The sequence below is a fragment of the Pseudopodoces humilis genome, chromosome 2, assembly GCF_049639895.1.
Source record: "Pseudopodoces humilis isolate 2021_Gansu_Grassland_sample_001 chromosome 2, ASM4963989v1, whole genome shotgun sequence".
Classification (NCBI taxonomy): domain Eukaryota; kingdom Metazoa; phylum Chordata; class Aves; order Passeriformes; family Paridae; genus Pseudopodoces; species Pseudopodoces humilis.
In genome coordinates, this window is record NC_142201.1 from 28,420,815 (window position 1) to 28,439,085 (window position 18,271).

An 18,271-nucleotide genomic window follows, 5' to 3' on the forward strand; every position below is an offset into this window, starting at 1 on the left:
CTTTTTTCAGTGAGATGCAGTGACTTTTCTTAGAAAGGGGAATGGTGCAGATGAACAGATCTAGTCAAGGTCAAGTCCTGTCCTTGAATAAGACCATGTTCAAGTCGCACCAAGTGCCTGGGAACGTTGTCCAAATGCTTCTTGAACTCTGTCATGTTTAGTGCTGTGACCACTTCCCTGGGAAACCTGTTCCAGTGCCCAAAAATGCTTTGGGTGAAGAACCTTTTCCTAATATCCAACCTAAACATTCCCTGACACGGTTTCAGGCCATTCCCTTGGCTCCTGTCACTGGTCACCACAGAGCAGAGATTACCACCTGTCACCTCTATTCCCCTTGTGAGGAAGTTGTAGACTGTGATGGGGTTTCTCTGCAGTCTCCTCTCCTCCAGGCTGAACAGACTGAGTCACCCCAGCTGCTTCTCATACAGTTTCCCCCAAGGCTCTTTACCATCTTCCTTGCTCTCCTTTGGACACTCTCTAATGAGCTAATTTCTTACATTGAGGTGACCAAAACTGCACACGGGACTTGAGGTGAGGCCATGCCAGTGCAGTGCAGAGTATTGGGCTGGAGGTGTAAGGGATAAAGGGAAATTCATGTAGTCTCAGCACTGACATTGATAACTATCTCAGTGAGATTGCTGTATGATGGTGCTTATAAGCACCAATAAGTGCTTATTATAAGAATATTGAAATCAACAATCTGATATTCCACCGCTAATCCTATGCTCCTCCTGACAGACTGCAGTCAAGAGGACCAGAAGGGATTACCTCTTTTTTCAGTTGATTCTAGAAGCAGAGACTCTCAAAACATGGAATTTCATTTCAGGACTGGTGTGTATCTCTATACTTGTATCCATCTTGCAAACAGATGAGCAGGAAGGCAGGAAAAACAAGTTAATGTGTAAAGAAATGCACACAAGATACCAAATTTCAAAGTGCCAGAGTAGGACACTTTGAAGGATTGCTAGTATCTTACATCACAGCCACAAATGAAAAAATGTTATTTTCATTATTACTTTCACACACAGCAGATTCTGTAATAGAAAATGCTTATTCCTTTTGCAAAAGATTCTGTTCAGTAAATCCTTTGCATTCCCTATTTTTTTCTACTGTTATGCATGCTTTACTGAGGAATGGAAGTGGATGTGGAATTTAAAATAAAAAAAATGTTTAAAAAAAATAAATAAAATTTGAGTAACATTTTTCCACTCCTAGTTTTTGGAGTTGCCTCTCATTCATGAATAAAAGGTGAGGTTATAGGAAGGTATGTCAATATTTTATTTTTCTCCAAAAACCCATCATTCTGTGCAAAGAATGTAAAAGTTCTGTACAAATGAAAATTATAATGGTAAGAGAGCTGAGCAGAAAAATATTTGGATCTTCAAAGCATCAAATTGAAGAACCAACCACAGGAGTTGGTTTTGTGTTTTATCTTGTATTTGATTTTTTAATTTTTTTGGGGGGGAAATGCAATAGTTCTTATATCTGAAATTAATTCAGAAAACTGCAGTCATCTGCATATCTGCTTACATCTTCCTGTTGTGCTGAAGGAAGAGGAGTCCAGACAGTGAAGTACGGATTTACATGTAGATCCTTCAAAGCTTAGCTTGATTTGGATCAGCAAAGGAAGCTCAGTTTGATTTGTCTTCTAGTAAAGAAAAGATGACATCTGTCCAGAAATATTTTAGCTTAGTGATAGAGCCATAAAAAGGTACAAAAGACAAACAAACAGGTACAAAAAAGTAGTTTATGATTCAAAAAATGGAATAATTTTGGTATTAGGTTCTCCTCCCATATCTTTGAGCAAGGTGCATCTAATCTAAACTTGACCATTAGGGTCAAGGCAAGATCAAGCCTTGTTCCTCTAAAGAACTAAGGTTCCTGTTGATTCTCTTTAAAGATAATGCACTTTCAGAACACAGTTCCTGTAATCTAAGTATTTGCACAGGAATAAGTATTGTGGTAGACCACCAAATATTCTACGGTGTCTCTAGACTCAAGAGACCTAGCTTAAACCCAGTGTTGAGATAGTGCCCTAAAGTTCCTCCGAAACAATCAATCTACTGTCCCAAAATGTCACTTAGAAGTCTTCAGTCTTTCTTCCCATATTTGTCTTCATACACTGCTCAGCACACTAAATATTCAGAGCTTTTTCCTGATAAAGCCAGGGCAAAATTACAGGTCCTATTGCTACATATTTTAAGTGTAATTTTTGCAGCTAAATGAGGTAACAATGCCTAAGAGTCAAAACTAAGACATGACAGGAGAGACGCTCACAGGCATACAAAAAAACTCCAACAGTGGAGCTGGAAAGGATTTCTAAGAAATAAAAACCAAAAGGCAGTTTAAAATTCCTGTTGTTAAAACAACCTGTAACTTTGATATACAAAGAGAAAGTCTGACTCGTAATGAATCAGAGATCTATTTCTCTTGATCTGAAGGTCAAAAAAAATTAAGCTGTTGGCACATAAGTGGTATGCAGAAACCAATATATAGGCATCTTCAAGATCAAATGTCCATCTTGGTTTCAGGTACCCTCAAAAATTACTGATTTTCAGATTTCTATTGAGGTCTTCTATTATTTCTATTGAGCAGAAACCTATTTAAAACTATATAAGTTCAAAATAACCAAGTAAATACCCAATGAGTTTAAATATTGAATAATACATAGTAATACCTTCTGATTAAATAACCATTTTGTTCAGTGATTACATTCAGTTTCCCCAGTTGGTAATTATTGATTACAGGATGTAGTCATTTGTTTCTGCTAACCACTTGCCCTTGTAAGTGTAAACATCAAGGACAGGGCTTGCATTCCTCTATTTTCCATGGCACCAGGCTGCTGTGGATGTTGGACAATGATCCATGACATGGCAATGATATACCTTTTGTTGCAAAATAAAGAGTTTGTGTTCCTGAAGTTGTTTTGATACTTGGGATCCCTTCTCTCTCCTTCTTGCAGGATAAGTTTGCGTATGAATACTATAGGAATCATGAATACTAAACCTTAATAACTGTGTGATAATTTTACATAAGTAATTATACTTTTCTGCATTTTTCTTTGGTGATTTTCATGTACTTTAATAACCAAAAATTGCTCTTTGCAATTTTGTCAAGCCACAAGGCATCTCCTGTTAAAAAATAAGAAAAAATAACAAGAAAAAATATGAAGATATCTATTAGACATGTTACAAAATTTGGATGCACAGGTCTTTTTCAGATGCCTTTCTGTAAGGGGTAAAAATTCACTCAGCTGTTGTTTCATGTGGATAACATGTTATTTCCATGTGTCTAGTCGTATGTTTGGACAAACTTTGTCCTGAAGCAACTCTAGACTCTTCTCAGTGGTTCAAAAGCATTCTCTTTTTTTTACTTTTTTGTCCCTTATGTTTTGAAATATAACAGCTCAGGTCGGCAGTGCCCACTGTATATTTGCAGTAAGGGTAGTGTTGGTGTGTTGGAGCACACAGATATGCACCCAGAGAGGCTGGTGCAGACTCACAGCCCTTCAGTGGTGAGATCAGGCTTTCTGAAAGTTGAAGACATCTCCAAAGACATGTATGAAGGAAGTTATGCTTTGCTTTAGCTGCATTTGAGACTGAAAAGTGATTCTGCAACTTTCTATCTCTCACTTTCTTATAGATCCCTGTTTTTTTTTTCCAGAAAGTGTCACTACCTTTCAGTTAAAGATGCTTTCTAGCCAAGATCAGATGAAATCTTTTGGTTCTTTCCATATTCTACTGCTTATTCTTTGGATAATTTTGTCCTTTCTTTGCACCTTCTGTCTCATATCTTTAATGTTTCTGAATTGCTCTGAATTTCTAGCATGAGAGAATATTATACTGAAGTTAAAATTATTTCCTGTATATCATTTTCATTATGAAACTCTACCCATGCAGAATAAAATGAAAATAGTGTATATGCTTTTTTGTTCTTGACATGAAAATCCTATTTGTCAAGAACAACCATGATTGATAAATATGATTAATAAAAAGGTTATATTTCATTTATTTTGAGTGATAGATAACCTGATAAAAGTTTCCATAAATAATACATTAAAAAGTCATAACACATAATATCTCATTAGCTGACGTTTCTAATTTTATGCCTATCTGAAATAGTATTCTGTTTCATTTTAAATCTCTAAATACATATAAAGTTTAAAGCTTCCTATAGGTTGCATTTTTAACTGCTTTTCTAAACCTACACCAGAATTTCACAGTGACTGAAAAACAGTCATATTTAAACTAGCTAAAAACAGCAATTGATGATAATTTATAATTTTTAACAAATGCAGCTATTTTTAACTATTAACATATTTTTATCTTTAAAGTAATTAAGATTGATATTTTTCCTAATACAGAACTAAATTTTATATTTCTAGTGCTGATGTTGCTTAGTTCTAATTATTCCAATCTATTTGGGCAATATGTACGGTATGTTTAAGTGTCTATGTATTTCCCTGAAATGCGGATGGAAAATGAATCTTCATGCTGAGGAGTCCACAGTGAACTTTTCTTGACTGACCACAGTCATTAAAACAGGTGAAGTGGTGATTGTTTGTACAAGACAAAGACCTACCTCATTCTTTTTAACCAAATTGTAATTCACCTGACTTTTGAACAAAGTAATATTAACACTTTCAACTCAAATATTTGCACCCATTCCTTCAGAAAGGAATGCTTTCCTGCCAGGGAGCCCTCAGTACTACTGTGGATTCAGGTGCCTCTACCACATCCCAGTGTTCTTGATCTTTGAAGTCTGAACACTTACCACAGGTTGTTACCACACCCATCTTCTGCTCAACACAGCCAGGACATAATCCTTTTTGAGTAGGGTGTAATTAGCATTAATTTTAACTACAGTGGCACTATTCTCTGTGGCCTTGAGGAATTGCCCTACTCATTTCAATCCAGACTGTTGCTATAAGATTCATTCTGCCAGCTTCATCAGTGCTAATCCTCTCTCACCTTTGTATTTTTTCTTGGGCTTGTTATTGACCATTGCACTAAATATAAATTTACACTCTTGGATTGCCTTACTGCCAACCTTGGGCTACTTTTTTATTTTTATTTAGTACAGTTAAGAGACAAGAGTTGGTAAATCACTGATGCAAACGTTCACTCTCTCATTTATTAAACTTCATTGTGAGCAGCAATGTGCTGTTTTCCAAGATGTTAATTTCGTTTAGACTAAAGAGGATTTCTCTGGAAGAAATATTTAAACTGATTCATTATTCAACTTTCAATTTCTCATTAAGTCACCTTCTGCAGTGCATCTTACAATCTTGATGTGCTCACAGGGTCTACTAACTATCACAGCAAACTGACTGCTTCCTTGCACTTGGTTATTTATTTGAGTGTGTTTCTGTTGTCCTCCCTGTCTCTGGGGTGAGGTGGTCTGTCCGATCTCTGTGCACCACCTGGCACTGGAGAGTCCTCGTTCCTTTGGCACTGTGTAGATGCAAACAGTAGACAGCAACAGCCATGTAACATTTCCAGAAGTCAGATCTAAACCATCAGCAGCTTCATGGCACAGTGTACCCCGAGGTTACAGTACTCCAAATATCAGGATTACAAACCTGGAAGCTCTTTAACATTTGTGGATCCCAGGGGTTGGATCCAGTCTGTAGAACACATGCATGTTGTGTTTACTGAATATTAATTCTTGTTATAAATGAAATGAAGAATGTGACCACCATCTCTATCCCTGCCCCCCTGCTGCTCGGCTTGGGAGCAACCGGAGCAGCCACCCCCCCCCCCCAAAAAAAAACAACAAAACCCAATTACCCATTCTGCCAATAAATTGGAAATGTATCAGCACACTGAACTCTGTTCCATGTATCACTTAAATAGTTCCTGATCAGTACAATGCAAGTTACACATGGCCAACCACCTGTTTCTTTAAGGAGTATTATATTTCCCCAGCAATAGACTTGACTCACAAATTTATAATCACACAGTTTTGAACTACTTAACATAAAATTTTAATAAAAGCTACAGCATTTGTAAAGCATGTCAGCTTGAAAATAAAGCTAGGTATTTCAATAACACCCAGGTGCCCTATTTAGCATTTTTTGAATTGAACGTTTATTTCAAAATTTCTTCCAGAGTGAAATTGCTTTTAGAGAAAATCATTAATAAGGAAATCAAAATGAAATATTTAAATTGCATTGAATAAAGTAAGTTGGCCCAAAGCATTATGGGGAAAATTTCATCATTTTGTGAGTAAAAAATCTGCTTTTGCTAGTTTTTATTCCTCTGCAGTATAAAAAAGATTTTTTTTCTATTTCATTTTCATAATAGAATTTCCAAGAGAGATTTTCAGCCTTTAATCTAAAATCTCATCTTTTTTGCCTTTTGCTATACTACCATATTTTATATAAAACACAATGTGCTGAATAGGTTTCCCTCAGAGGTAATGCTAGTCTCATCCAAAAATCACAAAACATTCATTCTTTATTAAGATTGATGTGATCATGTTGGGAATCTTGGTTATTTGGGAGCAAGGGACGAGGAGGAATTGAAAGAAGCAAGTTCATTAACTAAAAGAGGAAGGTAAAACATCAATCTAAACTAAACACAGAATTTTTATTTTTCATTGCACCAGAAACAGAATAAACAACATAGAAATATTTTGTTTTCATTTTTACCTATGCAAAATCAGCTGTATTCATTTGGGCACTTCTACATAAAATTTGAAAGACTGAGGCCCTTCTTTTTTTTCCAAAATTGCTAGAAGACATATTTTCCCAATTAACTAAATATTTTAGATATTCTACACCTATGTATGACAAAAACAATTTAAATTTCCTCTTTTACTTGAAGCTGCAGAAATGTCCAGCTTCAAGGAGAAGGTCTACAAATGAGAATGTAAATTTTTCTAGGATAGTGCTGGTAACAACATTGGTGCTTAAGAGACTGTTCCAGGAGAAGGTGAAAACAGTTAGGACGCCCCTCTGTGGGATAAAACATGGGAAAAAAGTCTCTTGTTGGTTCATGAAAGTATAACCCTCCCTTCTCCACTGACACTGCCCAATATATAACCCTCTCTTCTCCACAGACAGTGGCCAAGACTTTTCAGCACATAAGAACTATAATTTTCTTTTCAGAGAATTTACTGTCTAAGTTAAAAGAGATAAAAGGAGCAAGTCCTGTGTCGTGCAAGTTGATGAGTGAACTTTCTTCGTTGCAAGTTTATTTTGGGCATAGACACTCCCACTCTGGCAATTAAGAACTCCACATCTTCAGTCTGATGTGTTCAATATTCAGCATGAAAACTCTAATCTTGATATCCCCTCTGGTAGCATGATATAGTGGTACAAAATTACTGCAATGTCTATGAACTGTACTGGATTTGATTCTTCTAGAATGTACTCCCTGATTGAACTATAAATGGAGAGCAGCTAAGAGAGATTAATTAACTCTTCATTTCCTAACAAGGAAGATGTGTGATGTAAAGCTAAACATTTTCTGTGGAGAAATACATGCCAGGTGTTATTCTTCATCTTCTAAAAGGCAAATATAAATATATGCATGTCTTTCTAGGAAGCAGTTTTCAAATAAAAAACAGGTCAAAAATATATGGATTTTAACCATATATTTAACCAGTTTCTGAAAATTCATTACAGATTTTCATATGCAAGGGCATTAATATGTGTAGCAAAATACAGAAATAATCTATGACTAGAAACATTATGGGAAACATGAAGCCTGTAACTACCAGGCAAGAATTGGTTTATATTACAGGTGAATAAACACTCTCACTTCTTTTCCATTATGTTCTGAAACCTTCCCTTCAATTCTGTTCACTCTGTAATTTTATTTTTTAAATAATTTTGAATTAAAACATTTTAAATATCAGGGTCTGCTTTCACATGAAACGGATTGCTCTTCAGCATCTTCATGAACAACCTGGACAGAAGACTAAAGGGATACTAAGTAAGTTTGCAGATACAAAGCTGGGAGCAGCTGTTGACTCCCTGGAAGGCAGAGAAGCCCTGATGGGAGAAAGACAAATTTAGACAAATTAGAGAGCTGGGAAACCAGCAGTTGCATGGAATTTAACAATGGCAAGTGCTGAATTCTGCCCAGGGGATGGGACAACCCTGGATGTATGGAGAGACTGGGGAATGAGAGGTTGGAGAGCAAGCCTGGGGGCCCTGGTCAATGGCAAGTTGAAGAGAGCCAGCAGTGCCCTGGCAGCCAGGAGGGACAACCCTGTCCTGGGGGCATCAGGCACAGCATGGCCAGCTGGGCAAGGGAGGGGATGGGGAATTGGGACAGCCTCACCTTGAGTCATGTGAACAGTTTTGGGTGCCACAATATAAAAAAATCTTAAAGCTATTGGAGAGCATCCAAAGGACCGCCATAAGAATGGAGAAAGAGAAGTCGTATGAGGAGCAAATAAGGTCACTTGGCTTGCTCAGCCTGGAGGAGAGTGAGTGGAGACCTCATTGCAGTCTACAGGTTCTTCATGAAGGGAAGCAAAGGGACAGGTACTGATCTCATGTTTATGGTGACTGGGGACAGGACCCAAGGGAATGGCCTGAAACAGTGTCAGGCATGGTTTAGGTTGCGTATAAGAAAAAAGGTTCTTTACCCAGAGGGTGGTTGAGCACTGGAACAGGCTCCCCAGGGAAGTGGTCACAGCACCAAGCCTGACAGAGTTCAAGAAGCATCTGGACAATGCTCTCAGGCACTTGGTGTGATATTCTGGATGTTCTGTTCAGGGCTAAGATTTGGACTTGATGACCCTTGTGGGTCCCTTCAAGTCAGAGTATTCTGTGAATCTGTCATTATTTTGTTCCTAATGTTGGACTTTGATGCAAGATCTTAAATAGGCAGTTGAACTAGATTGATCAATTTTATGTAAGAAGCAAGACATTAAACTGCATGGCCTTCACCCAAGAGCTCTGAATCAACATAGATGTGAACTTACAGGACTTTTGGCTGCAGTCTGTAAGCTACATTATGAAAGGTTACTGTGGCAGAAGACTGACAGATTGCCAATGCACCTCCCATCTCAAAAAGGTCTCAAGAAATGATCCTAGGAAAGGCAGGAGTCCATCCCCACTTAAAAAAAAATAAAAAATAAAAAAGTTTGTTACAAGGGAAAGAGCCTGATTTCTGTAAAGGAAATACTACCTTGCTACCCACTGTGCTGACGATGTCAGCAGAAATGTGGATGCACTTGCATTTTTGAAAAGTCCTTGACATCAAAGATTATTAAAGAAATTAAACTGTGCCAGGATTGGTAGAGGGCATCTTTTATGGATTAAAAGCTGATTAAAGGATAGAAAGAAAACGTCCTAACATAGACCTTTATAGACCAAATGTTCTTTAATTTTCTAGATGGAAAACAGTAGGATATTGTCCTATCAACTGGTGCTTGTGTTGCTGTTTTCCAATATAAATCATCAGTGGTCTGGAAAAGGGTATGAACACTAAAATCTCCAACACTACAGACCATACTAATTTTTTGGGGGTTATTTTTTGGGTTTTTTTTGAGCTGTGCAATTGTTGAGGACCTGAAAATGCTTCCCACAAAAAAGAGTGGCCAGAAGGGCAGCAGCTGGGTTTTAGTGGCTAAATATAAGGTAATGCATCTGGGGAATGCCAATGAAATCTAATGATTCTCATTCAGAATAGTAGTTACAGCTCAGGAAATACATGTTGGATCATCCATAAAGAGTTCTCTGAAAGCATTGGCTCGATGTGCAACATAAGCCAAAGACAATGAATGTGAGTTCAGCAGTGAATAGTTTAAATAGTTTAAATAGTTTAAAAACGTAAACTGGTATGTCTATAGAAAATGAGACAACTTATTTAAAGGATAATCAGAAAAAATATTAATATTTTTGGGTTTGGGAGTCTTTTCCTTTTTATTGTTTTTTGTAGATGATTTTCTCTTTTAAATTTTAGCTTTCTTTTATGTTTAGAGGTCTTCTCCTAGAAAAAGACCTGCTTCTAGCTCTCTTAAAATATATCTTCAGAATTATGAGCACATGTATAAAATAAAAAAGTCAGCACTTTAAAGAATCCTAAAGCAAAGTAAGAACAAAAAAGTTTCTTATACCCATGAATAAAGTAGAGCCCTGAAGAATTTCAACTATATTCCCAAATTAAAAAAGTAAATAGTGAAGACTGTTCTACTATCTTCCACACAGGGCTGTGGTAAAGCCAAGGAGATGGTAGGGAAACTCAGAGAGATTGAGCAGAAAGCAAAATAATGGGGCAACCCTGTTTATCTTGTGGGAAAAAGCTACACGATTTAGACAGTCACACTTGGAACAGCTAGGAAGCGAATTCACAGCAGAAGTTGTATTTTACTTAGTTCTGAAATAATCCTTATCTCAAAAATTTAACATCAGATAGTTATTGTAAAAGAATGAGCATAAGATATTCAAACTGAATAAATGTAAATTTAAAAAACAGACTGAAAATTCATTAGAATGGTGTTTAATATTATGTAGGAGGACAATATAAAAATTAGAGAAGTAAAATACAGATGGTGGATGGTTTAAAGACATTAAAGACATAATTTTAGAGTAAATATAAATAAAATTAATATTATCTATTAAAATAAAAGGTCGGTACAGGATTGCACACACAAAAGAGAAAAAAATAAAATCTATCATTAAGAAATACAGCTATTTTTTGTCAAAAGTAATTTAATTATAGAATTGTCAGATGGCAGGAAGATACTTTCTTACAGCCTTCTATTTAATTATTCAAAAATTATTTAATTTTCTAATTATTCAAAATTAGAAGCATTGCTCAAATTAAAAAAAAATAATCTTGAAATCTCCTTTAATGTTAAGAGAATCCAAAATGTTTTTTTATAAATAGCTTCCCAACTGCCTAAACCTAATACCGTACAGTTATACCTATACTTATACCTTTTCCAGCAGTTGTAGAAAGAAATTGGTCATCAAAATGGCCTCTGTACAAGAGAAATGTAAATTAGCAATTGAATTTTTCAAAATAATTCGGGGATGTTTATGGAAATTAGAATCATCAAACTTGATATAAAGGAAAAATCATAGAAATTGGAATCGAAGCAAAAAGTAGAGAAGACAAAACAGAATTAACAAAACCATGGATAATACAGAGGGAAGGGAAGGGAAGGGAAGGTGCGGGAAGGTGCGGGAAGGGAAGGGAAGGTGCGGGAAGGTGCGGGAAGGGAAGGGAAGGTGCGGGAAGGTGCGGGAAGGGAAGGTGCGGGAAGGGAAGGGAAGGTGCGGGAAGGTGCGGGAAGGTGCGGGAAGGTGCGGGAAGGTGCGGGAAGGGAAGGTGCGGGAAGGTGCGGGAAGGTGCGGGAAGGTGCGGGAAGGTGCGGGAAGGTGCGGGAAGGTGCGGGAAGGTGCGGGAAGGTGCGGGAAGGGAAGGGAAGGGAAGGGAAGGGAAGGGAAGGGAAGGGAAGGGAAGGGAAGGGAAGGGAAGGGAAGGGAAGGGAAGGAAGGGAAGGGAAGGGGGGGGGAGGGAAGGGAAGGGAAGGGAAGGGAAGGGTAGGGAAGGGAAGGGAAGGGAAGGGAAGGGAAGGGAAGGGAAGGGAAGGGAAGGGAAGGGAAGGGAAGGAAGGAAGGAAGGGAAGGGAAGGTGCGGGAAGGGAAGGTGCGGGAAGGGAAGGTGCGGGAAGGGAAGGTGCGGGAAGGGAAGGTGCGGGAAGGGAAGGTGCGGGAAGGGAAGGGAAGGGAAGGAAGGGAAGGGAAGGGAAGGGAAGGGAAGGGAAGGGAAGGAAGAAGGGAAGGGAAGGGAAGGGAAGGGAAGGGAAGGGAAGGGAAGGGAAGGGAAGGGAAGAGGGAAGGGAAGGAAAGGGAAGGGAAGGGAAGGGAAGGAAGGAAGGGAAGGGAAGGGAAGGGAAGGGAAGGGAAGGGAAGGAAGGGAAGGGAAGGGAAGGGAAGGGAAGGGAAGGGAAGGGAAGGGAAGGGAAGGGAAGGGAAGGGAAGGGAAGGGAAGGGAAGGGAAGGGAAGGGAAGGGAAGGGAAGGGAAGGGAAGGGAAGGGAAGGGAAGGGAAGGGAAGGGAAGGGAAGGGAAGGGAAGGGAAGGGAAGGGAAGGGAAGGGAAGGGAAATAATGCCCCTCAGAAGCTACTGATGGTCCTGCAGATGGCAGTGATAATGTGCAAGGATGTGTATTGCTCTGCAGCCATCTCTAGCTCTTCAAATTTCTCTGTAGAAGAAGTTTGTGTGGTTATCACTGGGCACTTGAAATGTTTTTAATTTTCTTGACTTCCTCCTGCAGCCTTCACTAGAAGCAGGGGTTAGAGAGCTTTGTTTTGAGCCAGTACAGCTTTTCCTATGCTTGCTCGTGACTGTTCTTTCTTACTGTCTCCTGTCTCTACCAGAGAAAATTTATGATCATGGTTGGCCATAGCTCAATCCTTGCCCTCCCACATGAGTATAAACAATGTCATCTGCACTGATATCTGCAGCAGACAACCCTCAGGGGCTGTGTGCAATCTCTGCTGGTACCCCCTCAAGCAATTTCTGTTCTGTATGGCATTGTCAGCCACTGATAGCACCCAAACAGGGTCCAGAAAGTTGTCAAGTAACTGTTTGCTGCATCCAGTTTTTCTTGCCAGAAGCCATCTCTGGCATCCATGACTGAAAAGACTATTGTGTTCGCTTGATTTGGCAATATTTCAGTGACTGTTGGCAGGGAACAGTATAAGCACTTTAGTATGCTATTGAGGTCCTTTGGATTGATGCAGATCATCAGTTTGCCTGTCTTTCTAACTGCCACCATACTGCTGATCCAGTCAATTGGCCTTGCAACTTTTTTCAGCCACCTTGTTCCATGACAGTTTTAACTTTCACCTTGAGCTCTACTTCAAGTGGCAGCACTAGCATTTTATATATAGCTGATGCCACATCATCTTAACCTTGCAGACCTTAAAAGCACTCATTATCCAGAAACCTGATCCCTTGACCAGAGACTATCTTTTAATAGTCAGAAAAGTAATATCTCATACATGTTTCCCTCACCCTCGGTTAGCTCTGTGATGCTCTGACTTTGCAATAAACAGTCCCATGTCCCAGTAAGTTCTCCACCAGACAATAGATTTCTGCATCCATTCTATTGCAGGAAAGACATGAACCTAATCTTTATTTACATGTGAGAACTTTGCAGGCTTAATATGATCCCACTCTAAAAAAAAAAAAAAAAAAAATCCAAATTGTTTTATTTTTTACAAAATCTGTATAATTTACTCAGCTTCACCACAGAATCACTTTCCTTTTAGTGAAAGCTTTCCTTTGCCAGTTGCTTGTCATTTCTCATATTCAGTTTCTGAACCACATTATTTTCTTGTTACTGCCATTGCACCTACTTACTGTATATTATTCAGACCAGCTTCATCACAGGTGCTCACTTTTCTCTTTTCAAGCACTTATGCAAATTCAATCACCAGTGTAATTTAGAATCTCTTCACTTGCATGTATGTGGTCCAAAAATTGTCTCATCCAAGTTCCAACTACACACAGGGTGACACCACCACTTGCTCTTAAGCAGGACTTTTAAACACTAGACCTCACACTTTTGTAACAAAAGAGGTCAATATCATTATCACAGTTTTATAAGGGTGCTGTGTCGGGGTGAAGTGACTTGCTCAAGGTCATCTAACAGCTTGGTGAGAGCAGAACTTAGGTCTTGCAAGTTCCAGTCTAGTGCTTTATCCAGCAAGAAACCCTGACTGTGCTGAAGTCTGAGGTCTCCCTGTCCTTGGCCTGTTCTATTAAAACGCTGCACTGGCATTCATATAAACCATTTACAAAGGGTAACATCCATTTGTTCTGCATCAAAAAGCAAGAGAGATTGACACATACATAATCTTTTCCTATGTGTGATGGATTGATCCTTGACTTAGGATCATTTCAGTTGCCTCTTTGTAGTCTCTCCATTACAACAAGAATTTCCCAGGCTTTCTATGCAAGATGAGAATGGAAAGCTGTTAAACAACCATTTTCTCATTCTTCCTGAGGAAACTTTTTACTGCCAATCCAAATTTGCAACACCTGCGGTGTTGAAAATGAAGACTTAAAGGCGTTCACTCTACATTTATGTTTGTCAAACAGTGATTTAAAAACACAAAAATTCATACAGCATTTTTTAAAACACTTTCCAGAGATTTTTTTTTTCTTTTCACAGAATAACATCATGTCTAAGCACAGTGCATAATCCTCATATAGAGGTTTACCTAGGTTTTTGTGACATATTGGGATAAAAATTTCTAAGGACATTTGTGCCACATTTGTGTCCATCAATGGCTTCTTCTTCAAAGCATTTTGGGACTATGAAATAGACCACCTTTGTAGTGAGAAACCCTAATAATACTTTGGATTTGGAATATACAGTGTTCTGAAAACAGCCTTTCATTGGTACATGCTGCTTGTGTTTGACAAGAACTTTACTGAAATCCTAAGAAGGGGATGGTTGCTGACCTTATGGGCAGCATACAAGAATCTCAGCCCGATTCACACACTGCTTCCCTTGTTCAGGTGATTCCTGAAATAGCAAAGAGGTGTTCCTTCTGTCATTTGGACCATGTCAGTTCGCAGTATTCCCACTTACAGGCACCCTGCCTGATTTCTGGTGTTCCCAAGCTGGGAAACTGGTTGGCCCTTGAAAGATCTAAACCCAGGCCAGAAGGAAAGAGTGCGCATCAGTGTGGTCTCATACAATAAAAGCCTCAATTCACCACTCACCCTCCCTAGAGTTTAGCGAGAACTTGTTGGATTTTGTGCAAACAAATGACAAACACAGAAGATCCACACAAACCTTTTCCTGGTGTGAGAAGAAGCAGCGCTGCTGCAAAGTGCACGGACTTCAGCAGAATTCATACCCTGCCACAGACCACAGCATGCCACCTATGTACATGAACAGAAACTGATTAATGGGCTGTCACTTTATTTGTTGACTGCTGAATTATTTATACTTATAAAGTGTTTAATAATTTAGAGCTGGTATCTTAACAAATTACAGCTGAAAGTGACAAGGGGAAGGTGGCACAAGAGTCTCACTTGAGATCAATGTCCTTGTTCTCAGGGCACTTTGGAACATGATTTCTGCTGACTGTCATCAGCAAAAAAAGGAAGGGGGAAGTATGTTGATTTGATATTACGTGTTAAATAGAGAGAACTGCATATTTCAGTAATCAAAGGAAAAAAGTTGCTTTAAACCAAAAAGAACATGAAATTACTCTGAAGAAATCTACATTTCCATATGAAATGAAAATCATTGTCTTAAAAAAAAAAAGACTAAATAAAAGCTAATTACAGTGTTTGTTTTTAAAATTTTGTCTCAAAGCATTTTATCCATCTTTTCTTGCCACAAAGGATTTGGATACATATTGATTTTGACCTGCGTACCACATCTTTGCAAAAAAGCAAAGTCATCTTAATGCAAAGAGGTTATTTTTTACTGTATGAGGATGGAAACAAAATTACCATTTACTGGCTCTATGTGAGTTAAACTTAGAGAGCGCATGAGAAAGAGAGACATAAATTCAAATTTTTTAGCAAAATCCAGATGCTAACCAACAGAAAGGCTGTCTGAGTCAATGCACCTGAAAACAAAATTCCTGTAAAAATCCTCTATATAGGTAAATAGCATTTCACTCCAGGATGGTTTTTCCTTCACAGACACTTCAATAGGGAAGAAAAAAAATTATTAATGTAAATATCCAAAATAGTAAATTCCACTCTCTAAGAAGGAATTTCCTGGGTATTAACCCACTATATTTCCTTTAAATACCATGAGAATGCAGTGTCTAAAAGAATAATATTTTGGTGAAATATGAAATATATGAAATATTCTTAACAAAGGCACAAGACTCCTATAACAGAAATTATACCATCACTGCTGCAAACAAATACATTTTTCAGGGTAACCTCTCCAGTGATGAGCACAGTTGCGTCTTGTAACCCCAATTCTACAATGTCCACAATGGAAAAGCAAGCTGTGCTAACCACTGCTGAATTCCAGTAGCACTGTATAGCCACATGCAAGATACTGTTCACCAGTGCAAGACTGACCTCTGCTTGTATTCGGCTTGCTTCAAGCAAGCACCATATGTCTTTCCATCACAGTAGCACAGGCACTGTGGCCTTGAACAGTGTAAATCATATCCAGCTCTACTCCCCCCCAATATGCTTAGGCAGCCAGTGTTTTCTACTTTGGTGCATTCAGCTTGAATCCTATAAAAAATAATGTCACACATGCAGTAGAAGCTTGGTTTTGTGATATTTCCCAGTATTAGCTTCTGCAACAGCAATTACTTTCTGCCTCTCTCTCTCTCTGTGATTTAATTTCTGTTTATCTCCACGGAGACCTTTATATGCTCACGCTGCCAGCTGGACCAGGATCAGTAGGTGGCCATTACTGGACATTTGGGAGCAATGACTTGAATTAAGGCCAGATGAATCCTACTGTCTGTATTTTCATTCTGTCCTCAGATGGAGGCTCACCCATAGCATTTCTTCTGCAATACAGACGTTTACAAGACTATCAACTCCAGCAGCAGACTTCAATATGAACAAGATCTTATTCTTATTCTTGAACAAGCTCCTATTCTACTAATTCTTCTAATGACTTCAAGGTAGAAACCTGGCCAGCTACATAAGGGACTTAGGTCATAACTATACTGTAAACTGCTCTTAAGGAAGGCATCCTAAATTTCCTGTAGAGAGCAAGTGGTGAACTGCATTGCAGGGCCATTCTGTTCCTCAGTGTCCACTCCACAAATCTATAAAGCTTCCTCCTTGCCTTGAGGAAGAACAAGTGACAAATGTGGTCTGATTTTCTTTATACCACTACAAAATTTATCAGGAAAATAAGTTATATAGCAAAATTGGTATTTTGTATAGAGATCTCCCTATAGTGGTGCTATGCTTTCACTGGGGAGTGTTCATGGATAACTAAAACTGTTAATTTTTTTTCTGGTATAGAAATGAAAAATGGATAAAGGGAGCAGAATTTTAGCATGAATAACAAATATTAGCTGAGAATGTCTTGTTTTTTTTTTAAAAAAAATTGTTATCTTTGCTTGTTGATGGATACTATATCTTTTGATATATATTTTCTGGGTTCTCTAATATGAAAATGCTCTGTTCAACTCTTCCCAGGGCATCAGAAACATATAAAAATGGACAGTATTTTTTTATGTTTTGATGTGGGGAATATAATAGTGAAAAACAAGGATCATTTTTGAAAATGATGAAGAAAAATCAGATTGAGTTGATACTTTTCCAAACATTTTATACTCAGAGATACACTGTTTCTACTGTTCCAGAGAATATTTTTTTCTTTGGACAAGATTTTCTAGTATTAAGTGTGGACACTCTATAAAAATGTGGGCTTTTCATGAACACATATGCTGAACATCTTTCACCATTTGACTAGGAGGCCATATTTATAATTCCTTCCATATTAAATGTAAATTATTAAAACTAGAGATGAGAATGAGCTCAGTGAAAATTATTGCTGTAAGTGTTACAAAAGTATCCAAGGCACATGCAGATGCTCCAAACAGCACAAAATGCAGCAGCACATGTGCTGAGGCATATACCACTAATCCACTCAAGGTCTTCAGCCTGATCTTTGGGATTCCCACTGAGTAAGATCTCTACTATTTGGAGGGCAGTTTTTCTTCCCCTCCCCCACATCCTAGTATAGTAAATATGACCAGCAGGAAGCCTGGAACTGACAGTATCAATGACAGAGTGAAATCTGAAAGAGCATGGCACAGAGGTTTATTGGTCACAGGAGGTAGTCAGCTATGGCATTCCTTCACAATTCACATGATGCCCTGACACCACTTCCTTGAAGATAATATTCAAAAATACCCCTGACATCTAAGCATAACAATAACATATCAATTACTTATACACTCAGGAACACGAACAGGATATTAAAAGGGAATTAGAGAAAATGCAGTCTTTCAGGTAGGTTATTGTTCTCTGGAATGCAAATTCATAAGGAATGTCTGGGATTAGTATCAGCCTAGCAGAAATGAGACCCGGTCAGGAGATGGTACAGAAAGCATCCCAGACTGATTTCTCCCTGTTTCTTTGAAGCCCACATTTCACTTCCCAGTATAGCACTGTGTGTGCATATTCATGAGTCGAAGTCTCAGTGACCCCTCAGCTCCACACCGCACAACAGAAATTTCAACTACTGTGTGAAATCCTAACCCCAAGAAAGTCAATGGCAAGATCCTTGCTCACTTGTTTGGGAACAGGAATTCACCCATGATATCTTGTTAGTTCTGG